The 13958-nt window shown below is 35.6% G+C and overlaps 1 protein-coding gene across 3 annotated transcripts in view; it reads left to right on the plus strand.

The window, feature by feature from the left end:
- The window catches only part of LOC131693620 (oxidative stress-induced growth inhibitor 2-like), a 127998-nt gene that overhangs the window by 25273 nt on the left and 88767 nt on the right, over positions 1–13958 (plus strand). For 2 of the 3 annotated variants that reach the window (XM_058981569.1, XM_058981567.1), the window contains exon 2: positions 7495–7733. The exons of the other annotated variant lie outside the window; for it this stretch is intronic. The gene's annotated coding sequence lies outside the window, so the exon portion shown is untranslated. The remainder of the gene's footprint in view (positions 1–7494; positions 7734–13958) is intronic. 3 annotated transcript variants of the gene reach the window in all.

Genomic DNA, 13958 nt, shown 5'->3' on the forward strand with positions numbered 1-13958 from the left:
TGATCTCATTTTGCTATCCTTGTTTCTTAGAAGAATTTTCTATGTTTATATTTCATTGAAACATCAAAGGGAATACAAATTTTGTTATCAAAAAAAAATTCAATATCTCAATGAGCTTTCAATTTACTTTTTTTACATTTTAACGACATTCAATTAGCTAGAGATTACTGGGTAGGGAAAGTTATGAAAATTAGAGCGGTTGTCACGGTAAAGATGGACACGTCTATCGATACCAGGACACATGTTAGTGAACTCGGGTGATTCGTAGTTATACTGCCTAAGCTCGACCCTCATTAACAGAAGACAAAGATTAAGGCCGTACGATATTAAGCCTGTTCTAATGACCCTGCCACTTCTAGTTTTCCGATCTGTTTACTTCACATCCTTGCTCTCACTTGAGTACAATGGCTCTAATTTCCATAACTTTCCCTACCCAGTAATCTCTAGCTAATTGAATGTCGTTAAAATTTAAAAAGAAAATGTGACTAACATAGTCGAAATAAAAAAGGGAAAAACTTTCAATTTACTTCTGATTCAATTTCAATCTGATAGCAGAATTAGTTTTCTGTTTGATGGTGTAGGACAATTTTGCTGCTCTTAATTTCGATCTTTTAACCGTTAAAACGACCAAAACGACAGCAACCTGAGTAATCATTTGCCGAACATCACAACATCAAGTTTAGTTTTCAATTTGTTGTCAGACTCTGCTCGGGATACTTTATTTGGCAAAGTTGTTGTATTCTCTTGGGCCTACAACTTAGAGTCATAAGGTATCCAATTAGTTGAGAACTATGCCGCCACGGGTGCTATGAAGAAAGAGTAAATAAATCAAACTCTCGTCGTAAATTCGACTATTATTAAATAGATTCAATGTCAAATATATCAAGACACTGATTATTTTGAAAGGTGGTGTCTTCGGAGAATTTATAAAAGAAGTCCAGAACTCTACCAGGCGGCGCTAGTGCTAATGCAAATATTCATCACATGTTAAAATAATTCTATATCTCAATATCGTGATTAGATAGACTGTCTTCAGCAAAGTTACTCGAGAGGCCGAGAACTACCAAATGATAACAGATTAGTTTGGAATACTCTCACTATGCGGCGCTACCTTTCAGCGGTAGATTATGATATATCTCAAAAGTCTAATAACTTGGAAAGATAGTGTTTTCGGCAAAGTTCTCGAGAAGGTCAAAGGCTACTCGATTATGTATAGATTAAACTAAAATGGAACACCCAGGCGGCGCTAGTGAGCTTTTTTTTTTCAAATCATGTATCTCGAGATCGTGATCGTTTGGAAGGGTAGTGTCTTTGGCAATATTCATAGGCAGGTCGAGCTCTGTCCTATGGCGAAGAAATTAGTTCAGAACTCGCCCACTAGTCGGCGCTAATGAGAATGAAACTTTCTTAATATTGTAGATCTATTTCTAAAGTCTAATAATTTAGGAAAACGCTGTTTGCGGTAAAGTTCTCCAGGAGGACAACTGCTGTTTGTCAACGTAAATAATATTTTGGATTTACCCGCTACGTGACACTAGTGAGCACACATTTTTCCTTTCATTTTCTGCATCTCAACATTAAGGCTGTTGGTAAATCGATTGCCTTGTGCGCAACGCACCTGGGTTCGAGTCCGGGGCCTGTGCGCAAGGGGAGGGTTTTAGGGGTTCAAACCCTCCCATGAGGGTTTTGAATTACTTTAAATATTTATTAACTTCCTGCTCATGGATGAAATTATACAACGAGCCGTGTTATTCGAGTTCAGTCACTCTAGAAACAAGTCGTTGACAAGATCAAGGAAGAAACCCCACGCAGGTGGCTGGAAGGTGATGTAAGTTATGTTGGTCGGCATCTCTGGGCCGGTTCACGTTTCGGCATGTTTCGATACTGGCACTAGTTATGAGTAGATCAGCTACACAGCAAAGGGCAGTTAGCACATCACACTGAACCGCATCAAATGAATGACGATAATAGTCCTAATAGTTGTTTTTGTATCTACAGCTCGTACCTATTCTTGGTCGCTAGCAGCTAGATATTTCATGAAAAAGTGCACGGTAGAAGAATGATTCCACGACTAATACTCCAAACTTTGTGAAATTAGTTCACGTGAAAATTTCATTATCATGTTCCATGAAATTGAATATGATTAGGGATATCTTCACGCAAAATAGATTGTGAATCATGTACCAGATCACGAATAAAAATATAATATGTAATGACCTTGGGAACCATTTCACGAGCACGGATATTGGATCGTGACTAATATATTAGGAATCATGAGCCTGTTTACGATTACATGAATAATATTTGATGGCTTTGTGAACTATTTCACAAGCACGAATGGTAACTTGCGACTATTATACTAGATAAAATGAACCAGTTCACGACATGAATAAAATTTAATAATTTTTATAAATAATATTTCATGATTTTGTGAACTATTTCAGGAGCACGAATGGTAAGTCGGGTCTAATATATTAGGCATCATGAATTAGGAGGATTGAATGGATTCATGAATAAAATTCCGAGTTTCGTGAAATAGAGCACGATATCCACAATGTTTTGATTTTGAGAACTATCTATGAATAACATCATTCGTCAACTAAAATTAATGATCATAAAGCTGTGAACTAGTCTACGTACAGAAAAGCGATTTGGTAATGACAAGGAAACTGTGACTGAATTTCACAAAACAAAAACAAATATTTCCACTAATAGAAGTGTTATGAGGGCGTTACTGAAGCGAAATTGAACATAATTATAAAAGACATGATTTTTGTTCATAGTCCTGTTTTTGTAACGTAAAAACGTGAATGTTCCAGAATTCATGGTACTTTATTCACGATTTTAGGAACAATGTTTTTACGGTGTAACGGTGGCCCTGGATGGATGAGGATGTCAAGGTACATGAGGTTTAATTTTATTCGGTAGGATTAACTTCTTCAAACCCATCAGACACTACCACTAACCAATTCCTTTCCTTCTCGATAATGGACATTTATTCAATTTGAGTTGAGCTGAGTCGTTTGGAACACAACACTCAGCCTTCCAGGTCTCATAAAAATCTTAAGAGTTTAACCTTTCTTTTATGAGAAACGTACAAAAATCAAAATCCTCCCCATAAGCATTTTCTGCAAACGGGCGTCCTCGCACATAGGGTTAGAAATTTTTCATAAGAGATTTTCTAACTCGAAGAACCTTAAAGGTAAAACCTCTATAATCGAAATAAAATGACGACCTTAAAGTTAAAACCTCTATAATCGAAATAAAAAAACAATGGAATAATCATTTTCAAAATAAAAAATTGTAAGAAAAATGCAGTTTAAGCTTTCAACTGGAAATATAGCATATTTGGCAAAACTGTAACCAAAAATAACTATTTTTTTTTCTAGATTCCCTTAATCATTTCCTTCAAAATGCATCTCACCAATCGTTTATAAACCAAATGAAGCCAAAGGTATGAAAAAAAAGCTATTAATTGATGATTTTTTCTATGGAAAATTTTCCATGCACGATTATGACACGTCATATAAATTTTGTCATCAATACACGCTTATGACACGAGTGAGTGCAACTTTTTTAACATTTATAGTAAATACTCGCAACATAGTCAACCGTTCTTCGTAATATTTGATAGATTAATACAGAATAGATAGAAGCATCAATTGTCTTCTTTGAATTGTTTGTACCATTTATAAGTTTCAAGATATTCAATCTCAAACTCAGAAATTGTTTTTCTCAAAATGTGCTAACTGGCGGTTGTCATAAGATAGCACAGCATCGACGATATGAGGTTCACATAGTGAATCGTCAGATATGGGATGTACTGACAGGCTCAGGAGTCTACGGACCAAGAATTGAAGAAGCAATGGGTAGGTGTAGAGGAAAATGCAATATACACCTACTCGGAGGTCTGAAGGAAAGGAAACTACAAACATGCAAAAATCGTTATCTTTTCGAACAGCCAAGCAGTACTGTTGGCATTAAGGTCGCCGAAATGTGAGTCCAATCTGGTTTGGGAATGGGAGTGCATCACATCTTTACAACAACTCGGAATAAAGTAAAGATATTCTGGGTTCCTGGTCACTAAGGAACTTCATAAAACATGTTTGTTGGACCAGAGCCATTCCTAAGTACATCTACCTGTGCCATCAAATTAGATCGGCTTGGGCAAGAGACCAACTACTAAAAGAGTGGCGTAACGTAGAAGGCGCTCAACGAGCTAAGAAATTCATACATCCAGATACAACGAGAGTCAAAAAACTAATGGATATAAAACGAAAAGATTTACGTATAATCACAGGTTTTTAGGGGACCTTGTCCTGCTAAGTATCATCTGAAAAAAATGGCAAAAGTCAAGATTACATTTGTCGATTATGTAACTACGAGCCCGAGAGCTCGAAACATATTCTCTGCCATTCTGCAGTACTATTTCTTCAAAGGGAACGATACTTCGGAACGCATCTTACGACGCCTCACGAGGTCTGGCATACCTGTCCCAAACGGATCCTCAGCTACATTAATAATGTAGGGGAACATAGGGAGACTTGACCAAGCGCAAAATTTTATTATTGGCTATGACGTGTTGTACTCGGTTCTTCTTTGGTCAAGTCTCCTCGCAGTTGGGAGGCTTGACCAAAAAAAAAAAAAAAACGTTCACGGAAAAACTTTTATAACTTTTGCAAAAGCGAATTAAAAATTCTGCAGAAATCATGAATACGCACAATGCCTTTGCACATCAGATCTCAATGCGTTCTGAAAACGTTTTTAGAGATTTATGCAGGTTTTGCTGAAAACCTAGTCAAGTCTCCCCATGTTCCCCTGCTACCCGGTTGGGATGACACATTTGGACAAACAAATGACTCGCTTCCAACTACATTAGATTCGGGCAATTTGTAACATGTAGAGCAAATAGGGGCAGCCACAAAAGATAATCTGAATAGTGGTCGCAATTACAAAGTTTCCCCTAATAAAAATGCGAAAGCCACAGCAAAAAGAATGATTAAAATATTTTCATTTGTCGCACAAAAGGATGATTTTCCATCTGCACCAAAAAGTTAATAAAAGAGATCGCCTTGTTTCAAAGAGTGATCATTCGACAGCAGTTGCAAAAGGGGAATGTTCATATCTGTGTGTGCAGCAGAAGTGAATTTCCGGCATCGTTTCGAAGGATTCTCGTCCTTTATCACCAAACATACTTATCTGTAAACCGTCCTTATTAGGTCGAATACATAATGGAAACACTTGTGGTGGGTGATGTCCCGGACATAACAGCGCCGTCGACGTAGGACTATTCGTTGGCGTATCATATTAAAATTTCTGCTTGTAACTAGGGGTAGTTATTGTCCGGAACATAACCAGGGAGTTGATGTAGGACAATTATTTTGTGTGCAAGTTTTCTGTATAACCTTAATAATCCTGACTAAAATATGATATTTTTACTGGTATTTCACCAAATTTAATTTTCGAATAACTGACCTAGTCAGTATTCCTCAACTTTTATCGGAAGAAATTACTACTACTATTCAAATCCCCAGGAAATTTTACTGAACCCGGTGAATCGTACTTAATGTTTAAATTTAGCAGTTTGAAAGAGATGCAAGCAAAATTTTAATATGATACGCCGACAAACAATCCTACGTTGACACTGCGGTTATGTCCCGGACAGTTTTTTTTTAATTTTTTCTTAATATTATTATTATTATTATGTTGGTAGACCTCTGATAACTCTATCTCTTGTAATGGATATTTGTTTGTTTTGTGATACTCAGTAAATGTGCAATGAATATCATTATTCCATTTTTATGTGCCACCGTTCATCAAATAAATGTTTAGTCTATGGCTAGTTATTACCTACCAACTTTATTCTCAACATTTGCTGCGAACAAAGTTTTTTGCTAACTTGTCAATGTTTTGTATAATTTCACTATTTCCGTAAATAGCCTCATTGGGTAACTGTGAAACAACGATTGGGGATTTTTTTCTGTGGCTACGACTAACGTTTCAATAAAAGGGCCTCTTTTCACAATTTCAGATGAAACAGAAGGTAGTGTTTTTGAAAGTTAGTTACTTTCATTGTACGATGTTTGCACTTTTTTCAGTTCGTTTATTTGATCCGGCACGTTTGCGTCAGCGTAACGGTGCCAATCTCTTTGCTTAAAATACATTTCAAAACTTGCAACAAAAATTGCTATATCGGACCTTCCATTTGAAATCAGATTCATTAAGATCGGTTCAGCCATTGCTAAGATAGTTATGCTGTTTTCGGTTTTAGAGTCGAGTCGCCCTAGGTTCGCTCTAATGTTTACAACATCCATGCAAAAGTGACAGTTCCGAGCGAACCTAGAGCAACTCTGATCTAAAAACGAAATCAGCATTAGTTACGCGATATTGGTGCACATACATATATACACACACACGTTCATACACACGTACAGACATTATCCCATTTCGGAAAAAGTTGTCAATGTTTGAGACAATCCTATACCATCCTTTTATAAGAAATGTAAAAATGATCGAGCGTTATTGAACTAGAACCAATGCTCATAAACAGTCAATGTCATATAATGTTTGACGTGATGTTCGCCATGGTTTCACTGCTCGCTGACTGCGATCTGTAAATTAGTATCTATGTAATATGTTCTTTGCCCTCGTGCGTCCGCTATATTACAATCGATCACTTTAGTAACAGTACATTAGTACGGGTTTGATGAAAATAAACATTGTTAGAGTGCTCTTTCAATCACAAAATATAACAAAATATATTATAGTGTATCATTTTCTTTCAAATATGTATTCTTTGATTGACCATATTGAACCCATATGAAATACTGTTATCTGTGATGGATATTTCCAACGAAAACTGCGTCGACATTGCGCATCCACAGACAACCGAAACAAGTTTGTTTAGATTGCTCAACTGAGCAAGGTCGATCATGATAGTGGACTGTGAATACATGACTTTACACCACGTGTGTAAATACGGAAGTTATAAGCATCTGCCCACGGTCTAGCGGTAGGGGTATTCAGGTTGAAATGCGGAACTCTGTGATATAAACAGCAGTGCGTAACTAACAGCTGTTGTAAGATAACTAAGGATCGGTTTAGTTACCAAATTGCACTCTAATTTATCACCTTTTTCTCGAATTTCTTTTGTTACGTTCGTAATGTCAAAAACAAACTTTTTAATATTATTATTTAAATACGAACCTTTGCCTCATTGATAAAAGTTTGCATAGCATGGGGTACGTGTTTGCTCTTTTGTTGAGAAAAAATACTGCTCGCTCAAATTTTTCTCCTTAAGGAGAAATATAGCGTAGTGCAGTGCATAGTTTAAAAATATTCTTAAAAATTAAAATATCTACACAAATGTTTTCAATGAGGAACTTTTATGAAATTGCTTGATCTGTTGTCAACAAATTTTCCGTTCATTTGAAAGCTTTCATTGCATTTTTAATTTCCATTTCTTTAATTTAGACTTTATTTACTTTTTTGTAGGTTGTTGGTTGAAGATTTGGCATGCCGCCTTTCTAGAGCTGCGATTACAAGCCTGATGATGGGACTGCCGTTTTGGATATTGTCATGAAGAATCACAGACGCAGATTCTAGCCGCTCCTAACATGGGCAGCAGACACTCCTCACCCTCCCTGCTAGCATACGAACAAAGATCCCACCGATGTGGGTTACCTACGATCTACACTAAGGTTGCTCGTACCCCAGCTGGTACCGCGGGGAAGGTAAGGGATAAGATCTCTGTATCAGATGTGAATGACTATATAGGGAGGCCTCTTGTTGCACAATGATACAGCTTAAACAATTTACTAAGATTCACTCGTTGATCATATTGTAGATCTTTTCTTGTCGCAATTAGAATTGAAAATAATTTGATTCAGCTGACTAGAATAACCTAGTGAGTAAATTTTTTTCTAGTCCCGAGGTGACGTGACTGACTCAAAAGTCAATAAAAAACATTCCACAGTAACTCTGCATACCTCCAAATTTAAAGTTGCGTAGCTTATTTTACAACATACAGCTTTGTCAAAGGTAGGAAGTTTTCCAATAAAGTTATTTAACTTTGAAGGGCAATAAATTTCTAATTTTAAAATTTTCTAATTACGTGTGAGAAAGACTGGCAACACATAACTTTATACTAGAATATTTTTTTACTGTAAAATCGGATCAATTTGCAGTACCGTAAACCGGGGTGACTTTGATCATCGGGGTGACTTTGATCACTCGAAATTTTTTTTGTAGATCGCTTATTAAACCAGAACAGTCTACCGAATCATTTTAATTTGAAATGATTTTTTACTCTAAACTTATTAAATACTGATTTGTTATACTTTTTGAGTATATTGTTCGGTTTTTGGGTACAAAAACTATAAAAAACCGAAATTTAACTTTACCTTATTTTTACGGAGCTTCGTAAAGTGGCTATTTTTTATAAAACAAATAAATCTCAGATTTGAGCAAGAGTAATAAATTACAAGCGAGTTTTTATTTTACTTTAGAGTGGGATGTGCCAAATTTACTTTTGAGAGTTTGCTTATTTTAAATACAATTTTTTGTGAAACTAGTTGGCTATAATTTCAATTTTTTCATGTTTAAATTCACAGCATTTTTTTATTGTTCAATATTCCAACGTGTTAAAATGAATGCAACTTTATGTACATTGATAAAGAACTGAAATAAAACAATTTTAGCAGTTTTAAAGGTTTTCAGAATCTTTTATTCTAATTGGTCACAAATTATACGAATTTTGGTTACTCGAATTTTACAGTATATTGAAATGCTTTGTATAATACCAATTAACATCTATTTAACAATGAGTATCTTTCCAGAGACAGCTTAAACAAACATTTGAATGAAAAACATTGACATCAATAACTTAATGTGGGTAAACATGTAGGTTATCAAAGTCACCCCGGAATACGAAAACGAACTTCAACTTGAAATTATTTTTGGAAAAATAGCTGCAAGCGGACAATTTTTGGTAAAACCATCCAATCTTGTTCTCCATACATCAGTACATGGTTTAAAAATATTAAACTTGAAAAAAATGTTTTGAGTCTAAAAATATGTAATGATTACTTCGAAAAGTGATCAATGTCACCCCGGTTTACGGTATTTGGCAATCTAGATCCGTTAATCTTAACCTCTATATCTGAAGATTTTGGGATGCCCAAGATGTCACTTGTTACTGAATTTATTATTTACATTGCTGATTTTTCTTATATTTTCACATACAAACTTAACAATGCCCTGTGCCTAACCAGAAGAAATCGGTTTATATTTAGCTAAAGGTTTATGGTATTAATCACCTTTCGATTGAGCGGTGTTTCGAAAAAAGTCCATTATTTGCCAGTCTCCTTATACAGTCCAGACTTATCACCCTGGACGGAATACTTAACTTCATTGATGAAGTCTATAATTTTTAAATTTTTAAGGAGAGGTTCTCATTCAAATGACCAAAAAGTATGCTAAATTTAGATTTTTTTATGCCACTGAATAAAACGTAGAAGGAAACAAATTGTTTTGTGATCCATAAAGCTTTTATTTTTGTCTTCATTTGAAAATTGAAAAAAAAAACAAAACGGCGCCCATGGTAGCGTTCTGCCTAAGGTTAGGTGCACGTGGAATTCCAAAACTACGTTCAGGCTGCTGCCTCAGGATCGATCTGATACACGAAACTAATAATAAGACTCTAAATCAAACTAAATTTATAGGAGTAATTACCTAATTTGACGTAATGAGGCGATCTGAAAATTTGAGTTCGAGTTTTTAGTCCTTTTCCACTGTAAGGCTTCACTAAAAATGGTGAATACAAAGAATTTGTAGATTTTTCCAATAAAAAAGGTTTTCTTTCGAGAGATCAAAAGATGAAATCTTTAAATTGAACCGTTTTCAAATGAGATTGTACGCAGTTTTGAAAAATCATGACTTACCAGGTGTATGAGCTTAAATCCCCTGTTTGCTCATAGATGGCGTTAGTAAGCATATTTAGCTACCATAGAAACGTCATACGTTTTTTGTGTTAGTTCGACACCTGTTTACATCAATCATTGCACATTATCAGTGATTTCATACAACAATGTAATTTTCCCTTGCGTAATCATGGCTAAGTTTGTGTCACAAAAAGAGCTTATGCGGGCTACTTCTTTGCTTAAATTTGAAGAAATCGTCTTTCTAATCGCATCGAATGCTTGAGAGGCCTATAGTGACAGTGCGTTATCGAAAAATTAAAAAAAAATAAAAAAAATTAAAAAATTTAAAAAGAATAAAAAAATATTGTTCGAGAGCACCGTCGATACAAGACTACAACCCTGTATCGTATGCCATTTTACCCGTTATACCAACACCATTGATTCTTTGGCACTGATTTGATCTCACAACCTATGCACACAAATAACTAGCTTCCGGTTCGAAGGACCAATGTTGGGAAATGGTTCCTTATCTTCCTTCGATAGCGTAGAGCAGGTGGAGGACAAGTTCCCAACGAAATAACTAAAGCCGTAATCGTAGGTTGCGGACTATCCAACGGGTAGAATTCTCCAATCACAATCTGACTAAACTATCCAAAATTAGTCACTATTCGTACATTATTTGGTTGGTAGTCTTCGGATTATTGAAGGTTTAAACTCTCGGTTAAGAGATTTTACATGTATTTAAAACTGTACAAATATACGTTAAATATAGGGCCGGAGGCCCATTCACTACGACGATCTACATGCCAACTAAAATACAATTTTTATAGACGAATATTTTTCCACAAATGATGATTAGTCTCACTTGATTCGGAGTGAGAGAATTGTTTGTATCTCTCCTTCTCATTACTAAAGTCTCCTTGTAATACTTCTAAGCTAGTTATTTGTGTGCATAGGTTGTGAGATCAAATCAGTGCCAAAGAATCAATGGTGTTGGTATAACGGGTAAAATGGCATACGATACAGGGTTGTAGTCTTGTATCGACGGTGCTCTCGAACAAATATAATAAAAAATAAAACAATCACTGAAACTGTTAATGCGCCGTGCTTTGCGTGAAAGGCCAGGTTATCAACAAAGACATGAGAAGCCCCATCGCACAAGTCAAAAGTGGTCCAAAACTACTTGGAGACACTTAACTGGGATGTGCCACCTAATTCCGCTAATTCACCAGACCTGACCCCTTACGATTATCATCTGTTTTTATCGATGGGTCACGAGCTCGGAGAACAGCACTTCTATTCGTACGAAAACGTTTAAAAATGGTTTGACGTGGTTTGTCTCGAAAGGTGAAAAATTCTTTTGGCGTAATATACACAAATTGCCCGAGAGATGGAAAAAATGTATAGCTAGCGAAGGAAAATACTTTGAACAATTTATTCTTTGCTTTCTATATAAAAAATGTGTTCTTTGACAAAAAACAGCGGATTTAAGCTTATACACTTGGTAGACAAAACAAACTCGGTAACCGCGGGTGCCATTTTGTTTTTTCATCTTGACAAAAATTTGTAAATGAAGACATAAAGCTTTTTGAATCCTAAAACTGCTGTTTCCTTCTATGTTTTTTTTTTCCAAAATCCAAATTTTGCTTACTTTTTGGTCATTGGAATGAGAACTTCTCCTTTCATTTGTAAAATAATTTGAAATCGAATACACGCACATCGAAATCTAAAATATTCGAGCACATGGATCCTCATATGGCAACCCTGAAAAGAGCATTTAATGATAGTGAAACAATTCATTTGGCAACAGCAGAAAATCGGATATACGTGTAGTGTTCTTTCAGTATTTGTATTAACAACCTAAAGTGTATGCTACTTCGGTTATGTCTCTGACATTACCTACCCATTCTTTTAAATCTAAAACAGAAACATTGTTCTGAAAACCTAATAATTGCATAACCTAAGGCGATTTAATGCTACAGTTTTGTGAAATCCCGATAGAAAACAAAATTACGTGCTTGTCCAACGAGCTTTCTACCCCGTTGTTGTAGTGAATTATGCCCCCTTGTTGTGATGATGTTTACTCCTGCACAAGTGCGTTTTGCCTTGCCCATTATTCTAAGTGTAATTTGTAATGATTTTGAAACATTGCATATTTTTCATGTTGTTGAATATTTTGCAAAGTGTTATGATCGCGATTACAGGGAAAAGGTTTGTTAAATGATATCATTAATTAAATTCTCCCAACTAATGCTCTATAGCTAAGTTGTGATTCCTTTGGGGACGCGTTTTACACCACCCCCAAACTAATATGTTCAATCTTTAACCAAACAGGTTTCTTAGTGTGGAATTTTGCGAAATAACCCTGCGATTGGCAGGTATCATAAAAGTCCACAACGATTGCCAGAACATTAATTTCAAGAGAGGGGGGGCGGTTAAGGGTTTCAATATGAAAAAACACATTTTCGCAATTCTTTTAGAAATTGGGGTGAAGCAAATTGATAAAAACTTTTGTACATTATAATGTATCATTTCAAAAACATTCTGTAATTTTCTAACCCCTACGTTGAGTTTTTGAGATGATTTTCTAATCGGCAAATTAATGCATTTTAACAGTCCAATGTTCTAAAATATTTATATAATGGGAAAAATTTTGAAGGAAACTTATGATGAAAAAAACTGTTTTTAATGAAAAACACTGTTTTAAAGGGGCCTTCTACAAATAATGCCCCACATCTCAACAAGCTTCAAAGATAGAGAGAATACACATTCCACGTAAAAATACCTAACCCCTACGTTGAGTTTTTGAGATAAGTTTGCAATTAAATGGGTTTTTACTCTTAAAATGGCGGGATTTTTCGCGAAAATGGCAATTTCTATTTCAAATGAAAAAAAAATCTCTAATTGAAAAATCATCTCAATAACTCAACGTAGGGATTAGGTATTTTTTACATAGAATGTGTATGCAAAATTTGAAATAAATCGGTTAAGTAGTTTGTGAATGGCAGTTAACACCGCAAATCGTGTTTTTTTCCAGAACTTTCTACAAAAAGCTTCGTCACCAAGTCGATTGTCGATATTTTTGCATGAAAAAATTGCAGAATGTTATTGAAATGATACATTCTAATGCACAAAAGCTTTGGTCTATTCGCTTTACCCAAAGTTTCAAAAACATTCGCAAAAAAAAATGTTTTTTTGCGCTGAAACCCTTACTCCCCCTTTAACTTGAGCCGTGAAATTCGCAATTCGCCATTTAGCCGCACATAATATAAGCCGATCTCTATGTGGATGTACCAATCTCGTCATACATCAACCTGTTATACAATTAATCTGGTTTTACGGATCGTTACTACAATTTGTTTATAGCATGATGTTATGTAATACTTTTTCCAATTTGCATCGAATCCTAGTTTCCTCAAGTAGTGAGAAAAACTCGTAGGCTTTACGAAGTAACACGTATCAAATCATTCGCAGAAAATCATATCAGCATGCAATAAGCCAATACTATCTCCTTTACACAACGAAACAATCAGTGCTTATCAAATCGTCTATCGCACCTGCACTACCGCTTGTCAGAGGAAAACGAACCAAAGAGCACACACCAGTGCACACTTCAATGTATACCCCGCAGTGCACGAACCTGACCTGAAACATAATTTTAAGAGCAACAGAGTGCGGTTCTCTCGCACCGAACCACTCGATCGCCAATCCATTTTTTCAGCGCCGAAAGAAAGAGCTTTTTGCTTTTTCTGGGCTGTGTGTCGTCGCATGCATGAGATGTATTATCTTCCATCGCAGAATGCGAGCTGACATGAAACGCAGCAGCTGCTACGTCTACAACGTCAGAACGCAAACTAACGATTTTTTCTTATGTTTCCCTTTTAATCGTGTAGAAGTTATTGGGTTGTTTTTAGTTAATTTAGCAAAAGCTTTAAAAGTAATAACTTTTGAACGGGAAAAATCAGGCAGCGAGCACTAGTTGCAATTAGAAATCCAACATCAACACTATAAAATTCAATAGAGCTCACTTGTCTCTCG

Source organism: Topomyia yanbarensis, chromosome 3, assembly GCF_030247195.1.
Source record: "Topomyia yanbarensis strain Yona2022 chromosome 3, ASM3024719v1, whole genome shotgun sequence".
Taxonomy (NCBI): Eukaryota; Metazoa; Arthropoda; class Insecta; order Diptera; family Culicidae; genus Topomyia; species Topomyia yanbarensis.